Raw genomic sequence first — 17,301 nt, 5'->3', positions numbered from 1 at the left:
CCCACAAACCTGATTCTGATACTGAGAGAATGAAGGTTTTCCAAGAGATTCTGAGCCACTGTCATGAAAAGAAATGTAAGATGGATGTTAAAAACCTTCCAGACCTAAAGGCAATTTTAGTAGATTTGTCCTCGCCTGGATTTTTTTTCGTAATTTTGGTTTTAAAACTCCTCCTTTTATCCCCTAAAGAAGTTTTATACATCCTTTTTATCAATACAACCTGTTATTTCACAATCTGCTGCTGTAGTTGTGTCATACGGCTGTAAGAAAAGCTACACAACCAGAAATACAGATGAAAAAATATGTATATACTTGGATGTGTAAACTTCTATCTGGAGCTCAGTCACACGGGAGGAGCTCGGAGTAGAGCCGCTGCTCCTCCAGGTTGAGAGGAGCCAGTTGATGTGGCTCCGGCATCTGTTCTGGCTGCCTCGGGAGGTGTTCCGGGCATGTCCCACAGGGAGGAGGCCTCGGGGAAGACCCAGGACACGCTGGAGGGACTATGTCTCTGGACTAGGCTGGGAACATCTTGGGGCCCCCCGGAGGAGCTGGAGGACGTGTCTGGGGTGAGGGAAGTCTGGGAGTCCCTGCTTAGACTGATGCCCCCACGACAAAATGGCTATATGGATTGATAAAAGTTTATGTTGTGAAAATAGAAAAAAATCCTACAAAATCTGACCTTCATGAAAGCAGAACATGGGACAGTTTGAATTCCCAAAAAAAGGCATTGTGCTTCTGTAGGAGAATTCTTTCTGGGCCCAAGCTCCCAGGAGCTGAAGAACCTGGAGCGGCCACTAGTCAGACTCGAGCCGGGAAAGAGAGGGAAAGCCTTATCCAGTTTTTATTATAGATCCATGATCAGTCCCACTGGTCTGTCACGATAGCTGTCAATCAATGAAAAGCGCTTCCTTTGTGTCACTCGCCCTCCGGCCTGAGACCTGAGTGTAACTCCTCATCCTCCACTCTTCAGGTACTAATCTCGCTCTTTAGTGGACTTCAATAACTTATTGTATTTTTTACACGTATCTGGTTTTAGTCCTAATTTAGTCCTGGTTTAATCCTGGTTTAGCCCAAAATGTGAAAACAGAAAAATACTGCCATGTAATCCTAAAAATTCTAAAATAAATGTACAACTTATTCAAAATTGGAACCTTGTCTCTGTGTTATCAACAACAAACCTGTGTGAGCTCTGCCCAGTGTCGTTGCTTGGTTATAATTTCGTTATTTGATTCACTTTCTTGACCATCACGCCTCCGTTTTGCCGCGTACAGATCCTTTAAGTTTGATGATGTGAGCGTGAGAACGTCCGGGCCGGAGCTCACAGTCACATACGTCCTCGGACATGCACAGGCCCCGGCAGGTGCGGCTCACATGTGTCTGTGCAGTGAGATAACAAGTGGCCTTGGTCCATCCAACAATCCCCCCGGCTCTGTACGGCTCAGAGCAGATGTGCAGCGCTCTATCTCTATCCTCCCATAACATACACAATACACAATATACAATACACAATATACATACACAATACACATCATACAATCACACAAAGCCCTGCAAACTCACACTGATCCTGATCCAAGCGCCGTGTTTACAGCCCGTTTTACAAATGTCGTCTAAAAAATACTGTATTCATACCTTATAAAGTAATTTACACATTTACAAATACTGAATGCGTTTACATGCACATCAGTCTCCCGGTTATTCTCCATATCCCGGTTCTGTCAGTGTTCGTGTTACTGTGTTTACATGTGCACTGAGAAACCGGGACACTCATATCCGCGTCACATGATCAAATGGAGTGTCCCGGTTTCTTGACATAATCTTACAAATGCACAAGCACAAAAATTACCTTAAATCAATTTAATAAACCAAGAAAAATACAAACCGTGAGCTCCTTTAGCATTGGAAGCTAAGGAGCTACGAGATCTCCCACAATCCACTGCACACATCAAACCAACAGATTCTTCATTAAAATCTTCTGCATAAATAAACTCAACTTTACAACATCTAAACCAGAACCACTGTAGAGCCACATCAGCCCGTTTGATCAGATCATTCAGCTCTGATCACATTTGTTTACATTTTACAGAAACGACACTTAAGACCACATCACTAATTAGCATAAACTGTTAGCGCTGATAAAAACAGCTGCGGTTCAGCTTCTTTGACACGACTCTCTGGATTATGTGTGTTCTTTTTGTGACAGAAGGTGCTGATGATGGTGAGTCTGTTCTGTGTGTGTGTGTTGTACAGGAGATAGTTCATGTTTTATCTTTTCAGCGTCACACGAGTGCAGATTGTACATGTGCAGGTTTAGCGCAGCTCTTAATTTTACAGTCATTTCACTCGTTTGGTCACTTTATTTATGTCGGTCACTTTATTTATGTCACTACTGTTGTGGTGAAAAGACTGGAAAGTGTTTTTTGGACACATGCGCACTCAACTTTATGTTGCAGTAACCGGGATACTGCGTTTACATGTCCACAGTATCCACGTTACTATCGGAATAAACCAGCTACAGTGTCCCGGTTTCTAATAACCAGGATACTGAAACCGGGTTACTGCGTTTACATGCACCATCAAGAAACCGGGAAACTCAAAAAACCCGATCATAACCGGGACACTGATGTGCATGTATACGCACTCAGTGTGCATACTGTATTATATTATATACTGTATTTTTTGGACTATAAGTCGCTCTGGAGTCTAAGTTGCACCAGCGGAAAAAAAAACAACATACATGTATAAGTCATACTTTTTGAGGGGAAATTTATTTGATTTATTTGATAACATCAGAGACCACGAACTGACATTTCATCTTAAAAGTCAAGTTCTAGTAATAAGAATAGAAGAGAGAACAACAGACTGTTAACGTCACATATGAACAGTTCTTCAGATAAACTATAACATAAACAACAACAACAGAACAAGTTTAACAAACTCTCCATCTCACTCCAAATCACTAAATCCATTCAATTCTTCATCCTCGGTGTCACTTCTGAACAACTCGGCCTCGACCTCCGGAGGTAAACAGAGCGACGCAAACTCTTCTGTGTCGCTGTCGTCAGACTCAGCATCAGTTCCAGTTAGAATTATTCCACCAAAGATGTTCATTTTGACTTCTTCTGTACTTTAACTTCTTGGATTTACCTTGTTGACATGTTTCATCTTCAGAACTGTCCAAGCAGCGCACAGCCAAATTCATGTCAACAAGGTAAATCCACTTTACTGTTTTGTCTTTAAAAAGAACCCAAGAAGTTATAGAATTATTTGTGTCTTTCTGAATCTCCGACAGGATGGTTTCGGTGTCACTGAAGTCCAGACTTTGTCCGTCCATCCAGTAACTCCAGGAAAGTTTCATGGTTCATCCTCCCGGTGTCACAAGTTTCTCTCTCACTCCAAACTTTCTTTCTGCTGCTCGATTTCCGTTTTCAGCTGCAGATTTCACGACTTGCAGTTTGTAATCTGCAGAATCCGATTTTGTTTTCGGGGGCATTTGTGTTCAGTCTCTTCAGTCTTTGTCTTTATAAGTTTGTTTAAATGTTAAATTGTTCAGTGGTGCAGAAGTAACGGTGCGATCGACTGACATGATACAGACAGAACAGAGGCTCTTTCTGCAGGAGACATGCGCAGTAGAGTGAAGTGACAGTGGTACAGGAGGAACAGGAGCAGCAGATACTCACACACAAACAAATAAACTGTCATCTATCAACAAAAACATCTTAATATGTAATAATGTTTTATAAATATGTGTCATGCTATACTGAAGTGTTCCAGGATGCTCCGTGGACACAGGCAGGAGAGTTTCACATTCATCAACAACCAAACTCACAGCCTCGTCTGCTTTTAGACACTGTTTTTGTGTCTTTGGGTGAGGCACTTTATTTTCTGTTAGTCGAGTATGTGGATCTATTAAAAGAACTGGACAGGGTGTTGCTGCTTGTAGCTTCTTCCAGTTGACGTAGTGGCAATTCACTTGTAGCCAGGCTGGCGGCATCTAGTGCCTCCGCTCAACTTCCTTTCTCTTCAGCAGCTAGGTCAGGAATCAGAATACACTAGACCTGGAGAGTCAAACTCAAATTTACAGAGGCCAAAATTAAAAACTGGGACTAAGTCGTGGGCCAAACTCAATATTTACTGAAAAATTTCAACAAAATCTGCATGTTTTCTCTTCTTAATGTTAAATTTTTTCTTAAATAAATGTTTAATAATAGTTTTTGTTTAAACATTGAATTCAGAACAAGCAAAATATAAAATAGTAACAACATTTTAAATAAAAAATGATCATGTCTACAGTCTGTCTGTAGCTCTGACACAGATTTGATATGATCTCGTGGGCCAAATATAATTATACCATGGGCCAAAATTGGCCTCCGGGCCTGAGTTTGACATGTTTGACACAGAGCGACGGAATGTTTTACTGATGCATTAAATTGAGTTTGTTTTAATTCATATTTTGTCTCTTATATTTACAGTAAGAAACTGTAAATGCAAACCTGCTGTTCATACGCTGCTTTTCTTTCATTGTTTATTAAAAGAGTTTGACGTTATAAATACTTTTTGCTTCAGCCTGAATGCTTTCGATCATGATCCATGAGGTTGTAGTCTGTGTTTTGTTTTGTAGAGCTGCAAAATGACTGAATAAAGTCAAACATACCAGTTTCTCTATGTGTTATTGAGATCTTCGATTCACCTCATCACCTCTGTCGTAGTTCTTGGAGTTGGACGCATTTTAAAAAAAAAAAGTTGAAGTCCATTTTCCCCGGCGTGCGTGTTGACATAGTGACTCCTCTGTGAGCGTGAGACTGTGTGGACGTGATTCATAATTCAATCTGAGTCAATGTTTGGCTGCTCCTGATTTAGACTTTTGAGGAAACTGGGCTGTTTGTCTGTCCAACTTTAGCCCGATAACTTTAGCTCTAGAAGTTGAGTCGTAGCTGCAGCTGGGCATGTGAGCGGTGCACACACACACACACACACACACACACACACACACACACGGGGGAGCCGGGCACACAGCGCTCTGGAAATGGACACATATGGACATTTCCTGGACCCGTCACATCATCCAGTTTATCCAGACAAGAGCTGGAGCGACACTTTTTACAACGCAAATGAACCGTCCTCTGATTCAGTTTTGTTTTTCCAAGTTAAAATGAAATCAAAATTGTTTTCAGTGGACAAGATGGACTTTTAATCAGTCAAATTTAAAATAGAACATCTTTTCTTTTTTTTTCCTGAAGTTTCCTACACGTTTGAGGAAGTGCACAGTTCAAAAAAGAGGTTTGGAGATGTAGACAGAGACGTAATAAAGGGTTACTCCAACAAGTGTAAACAAAACAAAACACAACTCCAGTTTTTGAGGAGGGAACAGCGTCAGAACGTGGCTCCATTTTGCGTAACGTAAGACCTTTAGAGGAATGTTTATTGTTATTTAATGAGTAAATGATTCAGAAAAATCATATCACCAGAGTGAAACAGAAAACTTTTTATTGGAGATTTTTACTGTTAACCCTCGACTCCACCATCATCAATTCTGAAATGTTAAACACAACACATTACAAAGTTTGTTTTCTATGTTTTTTAACTTATTTGCACAGTTATAAATGACTGTGTAGCCTGTACTGGTTTATGTGTGCAGATGGAGAAGTCAGTGGTGTAATCTCTTATGGTGCGTCAAAAAACGCCTTAGACGCTTCTATTTGGACGCCTTTGCATTTGAGTTCAGACGCTCCCAACGCTCGTCTAGGACACCATGGACGAACGAGAGGAAAATACTTGATGTTCGTCTGTTTGCCTGTGTGACGGAGCAGGCCCGTCCCTAAGAACACCGTCCCTGGGAAGAGCTCGTGAAGACGCGCGCGCCCGTTTCCGTATTCACTGCGCACCACTCGCTGTACTATTTCTTACCAAAATCACTTATTAAAATAAAAATTTCCCAACACCTCCTGCATGTCTTGCTGCGACTAAGGGTGCACACTTAGGAGCGCTTGTTCGATCCATCTAAAGCACACTAAACCACCACTAACCCTCACTTCCCCTCGCGCCGCTGCCTTCGCCCTCCTCCCGTGGTGCGTTCTGGCAAACCCGGACACACCCGCGCTGGGAGCTTAAATCCTGTCGTTGCGCGGGTTCAGGGGATCAGGTGAGCTACGATTCATTTGCATGGCCAATTAAATGGATTGTCAGTCTCTCGAACATTATATACAAGACCTCTTCATTCTGGGCGCAAACTATTACGGGTGTATAACCATCGAGATATGGAACGTAGGCCGTTTAGTAGTAGAAACGGCGCAAATCACGATTATTGGGGGGAATTATGTAATGTGGGAGGGGCAAACGGGGGTATAAAGTTGCGCTCTTCAGTTCTGCCAGCAGTTGCGACCAGGTTACAGTGGAGGTAACATGTGTGGAGAGAGTCAGAGCGAACGTGCGACCGAGAGAGTGAGAGAACAAACGCTGCGGGACTTAAAGGGGAAGTCCACCAAAAACTTATTTTGTTAGTTTGCCTTTCGAACTTTAAATTTTTATTGTTTTTCACGCAATCACTGTAAATATTAGTGATGGGCAAATGAAGCTTCAAGACGCATTGAAGCCTTTCATCCAATTGGTTCACTCTAGCGCAAAGCTTCTTGAAGCTTCCTTTGCTTTAACAGGACGTCTACTGGACACAAAAATGTCAGTTGACATGAATTTGAAGTGTGTGACATTTTGCAGAAAGCCTGTGAATAAAACTGTCAGCAAAATAAAGAAGTATGCAGAACATGCATATTGTAGTGATGCAGTGAACTGTGTATCTATGTACTGGCAGTATGGAAAATGATTATTTGAAAATGATGAAAATGGAAATCGCAGCAAATCAGTCACGTGGTACAGCCGGGCAGCGAGGCTTTGGACATCATCATTTTCAGCTCCTCCCCTAAATGAAGCAAGCCTCGAGATGCGTATCGCGGAAACGCCCCCTCCCTACTCGACACACGCTTCAAAGCCTCGATACGGAACGTCACATCACTAGTAAATATATTTCCACTCACGTTTGGCACCTTTTTGCCCTGTTGGAGAGCACAATAAATCACCTAAAAGTATTTCCTGACTAAGCCTGAGTTTTCTGGAAGAACCTCACCACACCCTGGAAACAAGTGCCCAGAACGACGGCAGATCAGACTTTAGCGTTTTTATTTCATAAAATCACCAGCGGAGGAGATCAACTCGGCAGCTGCGGCGTGTTTATTTATACTCCACTAATGACGCCGGATCAGTCCTGGTCTAGTCCTGATCCAGTCCTGGTTCAGTCCTGGTCCAGTCTTGGTCTAGTCCTGGTCCGGTTCTGGTCTAGTCCTGGTCCGGTATTGATGTTGTCTTGGTCCGGTGCTGGTGTAGTTCTGGTCCGGTCCTGATGTAGTCCTGGTCCGGTGCTGGTGTAGTCCTGGTCCGGTCCTGGTGTAGTCCTGGCGATGGACTCGGTGATTGTGGTGTATATATTTATACTCCACTGTCTGTGGTTCTCGCTCCGGTGCTCGGGTCTTTCTCTTTCTTGATGCTAAAAGTTCAGCGTTTTCAACTTCTGCTGCCGATGCCCTGGACGTCTAGAACGTCGATGCCAGGACGCTCAAGACGCACCACATCAACACTAGATTCGATGCCCAAGATGCACATCCACCTAGACCTTATGTAACGTAAATTTGCGGAAGAAAAATGGTTCTGTGAGGCTGTGCATTGACTATCGAAAGCTGAATGCTCAAACCATCAAGGACGCCTATGCTTTGCCTAAACAGGAAGACACCTTCTCAGCACTCTCTGGCTCGGAATGGTTCCTGTATTAAATTTAAAATCAGGATATTACCAGATAGAAATGGGGGAGAAAGACAAGAGTAAAACTGCATTCGTCTGCCCAGTTGGATTCTATGAATTTAATCGCTTTCCACAAGGAGTGACAAATGCCCCGAGCACGTTTCAACGTCTCATGGAACGCTGTATGGAAGATATGAACTTGAAAGAAGCTCTAGTATTCATTGACCACTTGATCATATTTGCTCCGACCTTGGAAGAACACGAGAGACGTCTGATGAAAGTTCTCCAACGCTTAAAAGAGTTTGGACTAAAACTATCAGTTGCACTTACATATAACCTGGACACCGTGATGCTGCGGTGTGAACGGGCCTTTAGATCCCAAATGACGTGCACTCGTGTTCATATGTGTTCATATGAGTTTGGCGATTCACTGTAATAACAATATAATAACAAATCTTTATTTATAAAGCACTTTTAAAAAACGAGGTTTACACAGTGCTGTACAAGCGGCAAAGAACAATACAAAAAACTTAAAAATCGGGTAACACTTTATAATAACTACACCTTACTTAGCCTTAATAAAGCATGAACAAAGACTTAATAATAAACAAGGATTTAATTAAAATGATTCACGTTTAGTAAATGCTTAATAAAGCATAATTCATCTTCACTTTAGAAAAGCTCTCAAAAAGACTTAACAGAAAACAGCTGCCTGAATGATCATTGTATTGCATTATTAGTAAATTATTCTCTCGTAGTTTATTAATGATTAATAAATGCTCAAATGGTTAGTTCATGAGTAATTAAGTATGAAATTATTATAAGTAACTATTTAAAGCACAGGCAAATTAAGTGCAAGTGTTAATTAAGGTAGTAATTAAGTAGTTACTAAGCATGAATCAGTATTAATTAAGTCTTTGTTCATTATTAATTAAGTCTTTGTTCATGCTTTATTAAGGCTAAATAAGGTGTAGTTATTATAAAGTGTTACCAAAAACAGAAAGCACAAAAACTGAATGATGCAAACAATCCAATTAATTATAATAAATAAATAAGGAATAAAATCAAGGTAAAACCCGTAGAAGACCAACTGATAAAAATGGGTTTGAAGAGGTGATTTAAAAGATGATCCTGATGGTCCAAAATCATGACGCTTCTGTTCTGAGCGTAACCCCAGAAGAACGAGCCCGACTCGCTGACAGGAGCCACACGCATGAGCCTAATTAAACGTGGAGTGGACCAGCTGACAGGGAGTCCATTTTCCCTGGGCCCCTCTCCTTCGCCGGGGCCCCGTCTGAGGAGCCGCTGTAAGAAACGCTCCTGCGCAGAGTGACAGCTCCGCGCCGGCGGCCCACACGGACACGGGCGTCTGATTGGCTGATCCGGACGCCGTAACGAGGTCAAACCGGGCTCTCCATCCGGGCGGAGGGGGAGGGGGCACCAGGAACACCGCCCTGACCCAGATTCGGGGCGCGGGCGATCAGCTGCGCGTCGTCACATCGTCTCCCTCTTCAAGACGAGACAAAAGACAGAGTCCGTGTGAGAGCTGGGTGTGCAGAAATGTAAATAAGGAAGAAGTGAAGTGAAAGAGGACCAGGGTCTGCTGGGGGGAGGGGGCAGGACCGTGTGGGGCCTTGAGAAGTTTTGCATACTCTCCTCATCAGGGAGCATCGTTTGCCCAAGTTTTTGAAAATCAATCTTGTACCTAGTATCAGTTTTTTACACTTGCCAAAGTAAAGTTCCATGAGAAATGTCAACAGGGTCTGGGTTAGTTTCTGAGGAGGTAAGAACATTATAAATTGACTTAAAGTTCACAAGAATCAATTTTGTGGAATATAAAAACACACGCAAACCTCCAGACAGAAAGACTCCGACCTGGGACCTCCTCGCCGTGAGGCAGATGTGTCGTGTCGTTCAGGGGATGATGAAGCTCGTCTTGACCCAGAAACGGCCCCCCTCCTTGGGCCGCTCTCACCCTCCGCCCCCCCAGCCCCAGCTCTCGTCACGCAGGTGCAGTCTTACCCAAGGCTGAGCAGCTTCACAGCTTCAGTGTCTGAGGGGACGAACGGTCGCACGCACCTCACGCTTCCGTTAAACAACAGGCTCCGTTCACGCTCACGTCACAAAACCAGAAGACGTTTGGGGAACAAGCGGATGACGACTTCCTTTGGGCTCCGTTTGGGCGATAATAACTCTGACAAAATCTGGGAAAAGTGAGAAAATGGCACGGTTTTCTTCATCTAGACGTCACTGAGTGTGTTTCCGTGCACATCAGTGTCCCGGTTATTATCCATATCCTGGTTATGTCAGTATTTTTGATATTTGCATGCACACTGAGAAACTGGGACGCTCATATCCCTGTGACATGATCAAATGGAGAATCCCAGTTTCCCGACATAATCTTACAAATGCACAAACGCAAACATTATATATTTAATAAACCAGAAGCTCGAGAGGTTCTAACCAGCGTAAGGAGCTGTGAGGTTTAATCCCACAATCCACTGCACAGATCAAACCCAACATTTCCAAACACTATTGTACAAGTTCTACACTCCAGCAGATTCTTCAATAAAATCTTCTGCATAAATAAACTCAACTTTACAACATCTAAACCATAACGACTCTAGAGCCACATCAGCCCGTTTGACATTATAAATGTGTGTTGACATTTGTTTACGTTTTACAGATATGGGCTGGGAACCATGTGAAGTGAGACACATTTGTGACACGGTGCGGTTATGGAACAGGTTCATAGATAAATTGACGTGACGTAGGCTCCGAGTGAGACGCCCTTCCTCCGCCCATCTCAGGGAGGGAGGGGGAGACAGGTGTGACCCTGATAGAGGCAGGAATAAACTTTTATTCATCATGGAGATACAGCGCGTTCAGCCGCATGTGTTGGACCCGGAATCGGACGAGGACTTTGAGAAGCTCAAGCACCGCATCCACATCAGCTGAACATTACTGATTGGTAAAGTATTAATAAACACTAGTAGATAAACTTATTATATCGTGTACACAGCAGTGTAGAACAATTAAAATAGAATAGAATAGAATAGAAAGCCTTTATTTTCATTATAAAATAGTATAATGAAATTCAGAGCTGCTCCGTCAACATGCAAGAATTAATAATAAATATATATAAATAAATAAAACAAATTAACAGTTCTTAAAAGTCCGGCATCGCAGTCAAGGAAGTCACGTAAACAGGAAACGGTCATTATCCGTTTTTTCCATTCTTCATTTAAACACAAAATCCAAAACTGAAAAAACAAATCATTATCTGTTTTTTCATTTTGGTTTTGGAGACAAATAACGAAGAAAACTGTTGTTTTTTTGTTTTCTTATTTTTGGTTTTATATTGAAAAATGAATGAACGAATGACACACAGATTGTGTATCTGCTGCATCATCGTTGTAGCAGCTTTAGTTCGTTGTCACGTGGGAGGGTGGCAGAAAAAAAACGCTGCAATTTGTTAAAAAAAAAAAAACGCCAAATCAATCTATAAAACCACTTCGGCGACAAATACAAGGTCCACACATCACTCTTAGAAGGTAGAAAGATCTGAAAAGAAAAGTTGATTTTGCATGAGATGGGCCCTTTAATAATGTAACAAAAATAAAAACACAGATCACACGTACGTTACAGTGAAATACGTTTATGAAGAGGTAAAGTCTGTCCATTGTGTTTAGCCCCGCCTCCATTATCAAGCTGTTTCAAATCAGTTTTGTGGTTGTGAAATAATGATCTACAGATGTAACCATCTTGTGCACCTGACAAAATCACGGCGTCTTATTAAACGTCTTGGATCCGACACGGGCTCGAGGTCCGGGCCAGCGGCGCTCGGCTCACACACCTGATGATTACAGCGAATATCCACTCGTGTTTTGTCTCCTGCCATAACTTTGAACTCGAACACAAATATGACATGACTTCACCCACAGCTCAGCAGCACCGAGTCTCATGTGGATTTCTCACGCTTTTGCCAAACATCATTCAAAGACGTTCACGCTCCAGCGCACGTGTGATCCGGAGCAGCTCTGGATAACAGAAGAGAAGAGTCCTTTTCACGTTTGTTTCAAGTGTAGTTGGAGCTGATTCTTCACCAAACAGGCACTAACAATGTCTCGTCTGTCAGCACAAATACACGCTTTTTCACTTCAGTTTCTTTCCACACGTTTCATAGACAGTTCATAAATCATTTCTGATGTTTGTGAACAAAAACACTCGACGCAAAATGATATAAACCCATGAGTTTCAGAATGAGAACTGAAAACTAATAACTGTTACCACTGGAGGTAGTTTGTCATCTGCATGAATCCAAGGGGGAAAAAAAAGTTAAAATGAAACTTGGGAACTTTGTGTTTAGGTTTTATGCCATAATGGGGAGAGTGACCATATTTCCCTTTGTGAAAACCCAGACACCTCACCGGGGGTGGGAGATGAGGCCTCGACACTGAGCTACAGTCGTCCCTCGATATATCGCGGTCTCGCAGATTTTTTTTTCTTTTTGCATGTTTTTTTGTTTGTTTGTTTTTACACACGGGTGGGTCAGGACTAAACCAGGTCTAAACCAGGACTAATCTTGGACTTCAGAGAGAGAACGCCGAGTAAGTTTGTCCGCAAAGATCGGGAGATGGCCGCGCTTATCTTCGTGAGGTGTGGAGCTCTCCGTCGGTCCTTTCTACTGCAGTCACCTCCGAGCCTGTCCCGACAGTGAGTCCTGTTTCAGATCTTGCTTAGTCCTGGTTCAGTCCTGTTTTAGTCCTGGGTTAGTCCTGTTTTAGTCCTGGTTTAGTCTTAGTTCAGTCCGTGGCGTAGGCAGCACAAAAGTTTGATATAATTTGTTAACGGGCGGGTGCGGTGTTGTACTGCAGGGTCTCCAAAATTGGACCCGTGCAGGACTCTGCGCTGTCGGCTCCATTACGGAATAAATTAATCTTCGGTTTGTTACATAAAGAAAGAGGAAAATAACAAAAGGACAACAGCAGCAATACGTTTTAAGAAGGATACAAAAAGGATTGCACCTCTCCTGTCTGAAAAAAGTGTATAAAGTGTGTCTGGGGTTTTACAGCATTAACACAGATATAATAATTGTAAAATACAAAAATATAAAGTTGATGACTTTGTGGATTTCACCTATCACTTGTTATTTTTAGAACATAACCCCTGCCTAATATTGGGCGAAAGGAACAACATTTCCCTGCAGCGAAGGCTCTACCCCCAGAGTCAGGTTTATGGAGATGAACATTAAGCTGCATCATTTGCCCCAATGTCAGAAATTCAACTTCAACCCAATTTTAAAATGTGACAAAGCCAATTAAAAGAAAATCTGTGGAATATTTATTCAATTAAATAAAATCTACAGGGTCCAACAAGACTCTTAAGTTCCATTTTAACAGTGTCCATAAAACTCTGGAAGAAAAATCTATTTTTCTCAAATAACTAAAAAAATAATGATTTAAATAAATATATGTTTCATCATCATCATCATCATCATGCTTATTCAAGGTCCTTGAAGTCCCAAAGAAATGACACTTTTGCCATATCTCAGAAACTGATGATGATGGATGTTAGGCACGACAGGAGTGGACCCGAAAAAAGACTCAAAATGAGGACAATAATGCAAAAGTTACAAAGGTTTCTTGACCCGGGAGGATAGGTGGTAAATGGTGAGGAGCCGGCAGCCGGAACACAGGAGTCTTCAAGATCGGGAACTGGGAACACAGGAGATGTGGGTAAGTAACTCCGAAAGCCTGGTAAAAACCAAAAACAGGGCAGACTGAAAAATCACCATCAGGAAGACGAAACAATCTGGCAGAGTCTGACGGGAGACCTGGGCCTTTGCAGCAGGTTTGATTAGAGTGACAGCAGGCGCTCCCAGCAGACTCCGCCCACATCCACACACAGAAGACTCAGGTCAGGGGCAGGGGCGTGACAATGGAGACATAAAACTGATATCAAACAATGTCCATATTTATATTTAACTTCCATTGATACGATTTGGCTAAATTAATTATTTTTGACGTTATTAAAGAAAAACTGATGTTTCAGTTTAGATTTAAGGCCACAGGCGCTAAACTCTAAACCCGACCGGCGTGATGCCCCGTCATAAATATGGCATAATGGCGCGCTCAAGGTGGACACGTGATCTCGGACTCGATCCTTGTGATCTATTTGGGGTGTTATTTTGTTTTTATGAGGAGTTCTTTAAGTTCTTTTCATTATGTTCATTTCCAAGTTGATTTGTGTTCATCAGTACAGTTTTGCTCATGTTAATTCCTTTAAAACCCCATTTTTCGTTAATTGGTTTAGCCCGGGGGGGAGGGGCTAAGGGGTATAAAAGGCGGGAGCTCCAGTCATTTGAGCGTCTGTTTTTGGCCTGACTATGTGGTTGCTGGCTCCTGTAAGTGCGATTATTGTAAACATTGTTGTAAATACTTCTTTTTTTTTGGACTCTACCACCTCATTTTGCACTGTAATTATTCCACTCTGCACTCTGGGCTGTGGTGTGAATAAAAAAACGCACTTAAGTTTTTTCGACTGAGCCATTATTTCTTTACACTTATTTCGGACAAACCCTTGACATAGGCACAGATAGATTTTCAAAAAGTTGGGCAAATGATGCTCCCTAATGCTCATGTCTTAAAAAATATATAAATATCTTCTGAATAGTGACAGTTCTTCTAAACTTTGTCGACAGCAGGAAGCTGGAGCCCACGGATAACAAACTCCGGAATGCTGCGAAAGTTGAAGTTTTTTATCCGACCAAAATGAGAACACCAAATAAAGTGTTGACGTTTGTTGACTCTGGATATTCTTGGTGAGCTTCGGGTCCACGGAGCGGTTTATTTGCACATGTGAAGTTTTTAGAGGAGCTGCTGAGACTGACCACTGCTGCTTCCATGAATGGTCATCGCTCACGGACACACGCACCCAGCTGCACCAGGACCGGGCTCCATATCTCTGACCCAAGAGCCTGTGCCACAGAGCCAGAACCAGAACCAGAACAAGACTGACCAGGACATGAGCCTCTGGTGAAGATGGAGAGTGAAGCCGGTTCAGAACTCACTCTGTAAAACTTGGATTTGAAAATCTGTGTGTCATTTGTTCATTCATTTTTCAAAATAAAACTAAAAAATCACAAAAACAAAAAAACAACTATTTTCTTCATTATTTTTTTGGAGACAAAAATGATTAAAAACACAGATAATGATTTGTTTTTTCATTTTTTGATTTTGTGTTTAAATGAAAAATGGAAAAAATGGGACTGAACCAGGACTAAACCAAGTCTAAACCAGGTCTAAACCAAGACTGAACCAGGACTAAACAAGGACTGAACCAGGACTGAACCAGGACTAAACAAGGACTGAAGGACTGAACCAGGACTGAACCAGGACTGAACCAGGAATGTTGGTATGGGCCCAGAGTTGTGCCCACGTAGACTGTCAGGTGATCAGGACTGAGACGAGGACCAGGACTGTGACAAGGACTGAGACTGGGACTGAGACCAGGACTGTTTAGTCCTGGTTCAGTCCTGGTTTAGGCCCGGTTTAGTCCTGGTTCAGTCCCTGTTCAGTCCCAGTTCTCCTGGTTCAGTCCTTGTTCAGTCCTTGTTCAGTCCTTGTTCAGTCCTTGTTTAGTCCTGGTTCAGTTCCGGTTCAGTCCTGGTTTAGTCCGACATCGCTGTTGAAGTCATGTAAAACAGTCGTTATCTGTGTTTTTGGTTTTTTTGGGGGTTTTTTCCCCCATTTGGTTTTGGAGACAAACAATGAAGAAAATAGTTGTTTGTTTGGTCTTCTTATTTTCGGTTTTAGTTTGAAAAAACGAATGAATGAATGACACACGGATTTCTGAAGAACCAGCAGCTGGATTCTCTTCTCTGATTGATCAAAGAGTCGTCGTCTTCTTATCTTATTCTTCTTTTCATCGTGATCCGTCTTTGTATTCCCGCTAAACCAGGGTTGACTCCATAATTACCTCACAAACCGTCTGATCCAGCTTCACCGTGCAGGTCTCAGGACTAAAGGCCAGACCACTGAATACTGCTATTGTTTTTATTTAATCGGTATGAATCCAGTGTTTATGCTTCTGGTGCCAAACACGTCTTAAGTGCAGAATCCTGTACGACAGACGGAGCGAGAGAATGTGAAAAGACCAGGTTCAAGTGTGGATTGTGTTTGTGCTTGAACAGTAAAAGGACGTGTTTGTTAGAGATCCATACAGACGCATTTCTGCTGCTGTGAGTCCAGACCAGGGCCCTCATTTATTTAAAAAAAAAACACATAGGAGTTGTCGTAAACTAGTGCGTACGCCTGTAGCCACGAGAGGCATGTGCCACGCAAACTCCATATTTAGAAAACCCACCGCACGCACGAAACCACGCAGTCTTGGCTTTGTAGATCACACCTGAAGCTGGAGGCTTTCGTACGCCAACCTGCCTTCAAATCCGCCCTGACCACACCGTCTGAGCCCTTAATATGAACCATGCAAATGACGTCATACATATTCATTGGTATTTAAATGAGCCCACCTGGCACGTCGTCCTTTGAATATCACTGATCATGGCCACGCGAAAGAGGAACTTTTCAGAAGCAGAAGTTGAGATTCTAGTTCACACACAAAAATCAATATTGTTTGCAAGCCACATCTGTGGTGTCGTAAAAAAAAACCTACAACAAGTGAGTGGAGAGGAGGTAGCGACTGCATGCAACGCAGTGAGTGGGACGGTTCGTACCATTGCAGACTGAAAGTTACAGTGCAAAGTGTGTGTGGCAGGAGGCCCAAGTACCCCCCCCCCCCAACTCCTTCAGTTTATTAAACAATACCATGCAAGGACATGACTCTTGGTAACGTTATGTTGCTGTAACAAATTTTGCCCCTTTTTTTTTTTATTAAATCCTATAGGCCTAACTCATGAATAACCAGTAGTAACTTCTGTATCAAGAACACAGACACTTGAATGTAACACTACTTTAATTAATCATTTGTTTGCCGTTTATGAAACTCAAGCACCGGGGGAGGAGGTCGGTGCAGAGGGACATCCCCTCGGTAGAGCAGCAACCGCAGCAGCAGCAGCACCTGCAGCAGCAGCAGAAGCAGCAGCAGCAGCAGCAGCAGCAGCAGCAGCAGCAGCAGCAGCAGAAGCAGCAGCAGAAGCAGCCGCAGCCCGACGCGGAGGCCGGGTTCTCAGACGCGATGCTGCAGCTTCAGCGGGAGACTGTTGACTCCATCAACAACGTGACAGCGGAACTGAGGGACATAAAGAAGATGTTGGGGGAAATCTCTGAGTCACTAAAAGAATTGGCCAAAAGTAAAGTTCTTTTTTTTTTATTACTGCGCTTGTGCCTTTTTTTAATATACTGTGGCACTCTACATTATGAACGTACCTTGCTTTATTTATAAACGCATCATGACGTGTCGTCGCAAATGTTGAAGGTGAACTTCGTTTGGCTGCGGGGGCGCAGGATCCGGGGGATCGACCTGTGGCATCTCCATGTCAGGACGGAGGGG

This window comes from Boleophthalmus pectinirostris, unplaced genomic scaffold (assembly GCF_026225935.1).
Source record: "Boleophthalmus pectinirostris isolate CB_2022bp ecotype Guang Dong unplaced genomic scaffold, ASM2622593v1 HiC_scaffold_10, whole genome shotgun sequence".
Classification (NCBI taxonomy): domain Eukaryota; kingdom Metazoa; phylum Chordata; class Actinopteri; order Gobiiformes; family Gobiidae; genus Boleophthalmus; species Boleophthalmus pectinirostris.
The sequence above is the reverse complement of the archived record's forward strand: the minus strand, read 5'-3'. Positions refer to the sequence as shown.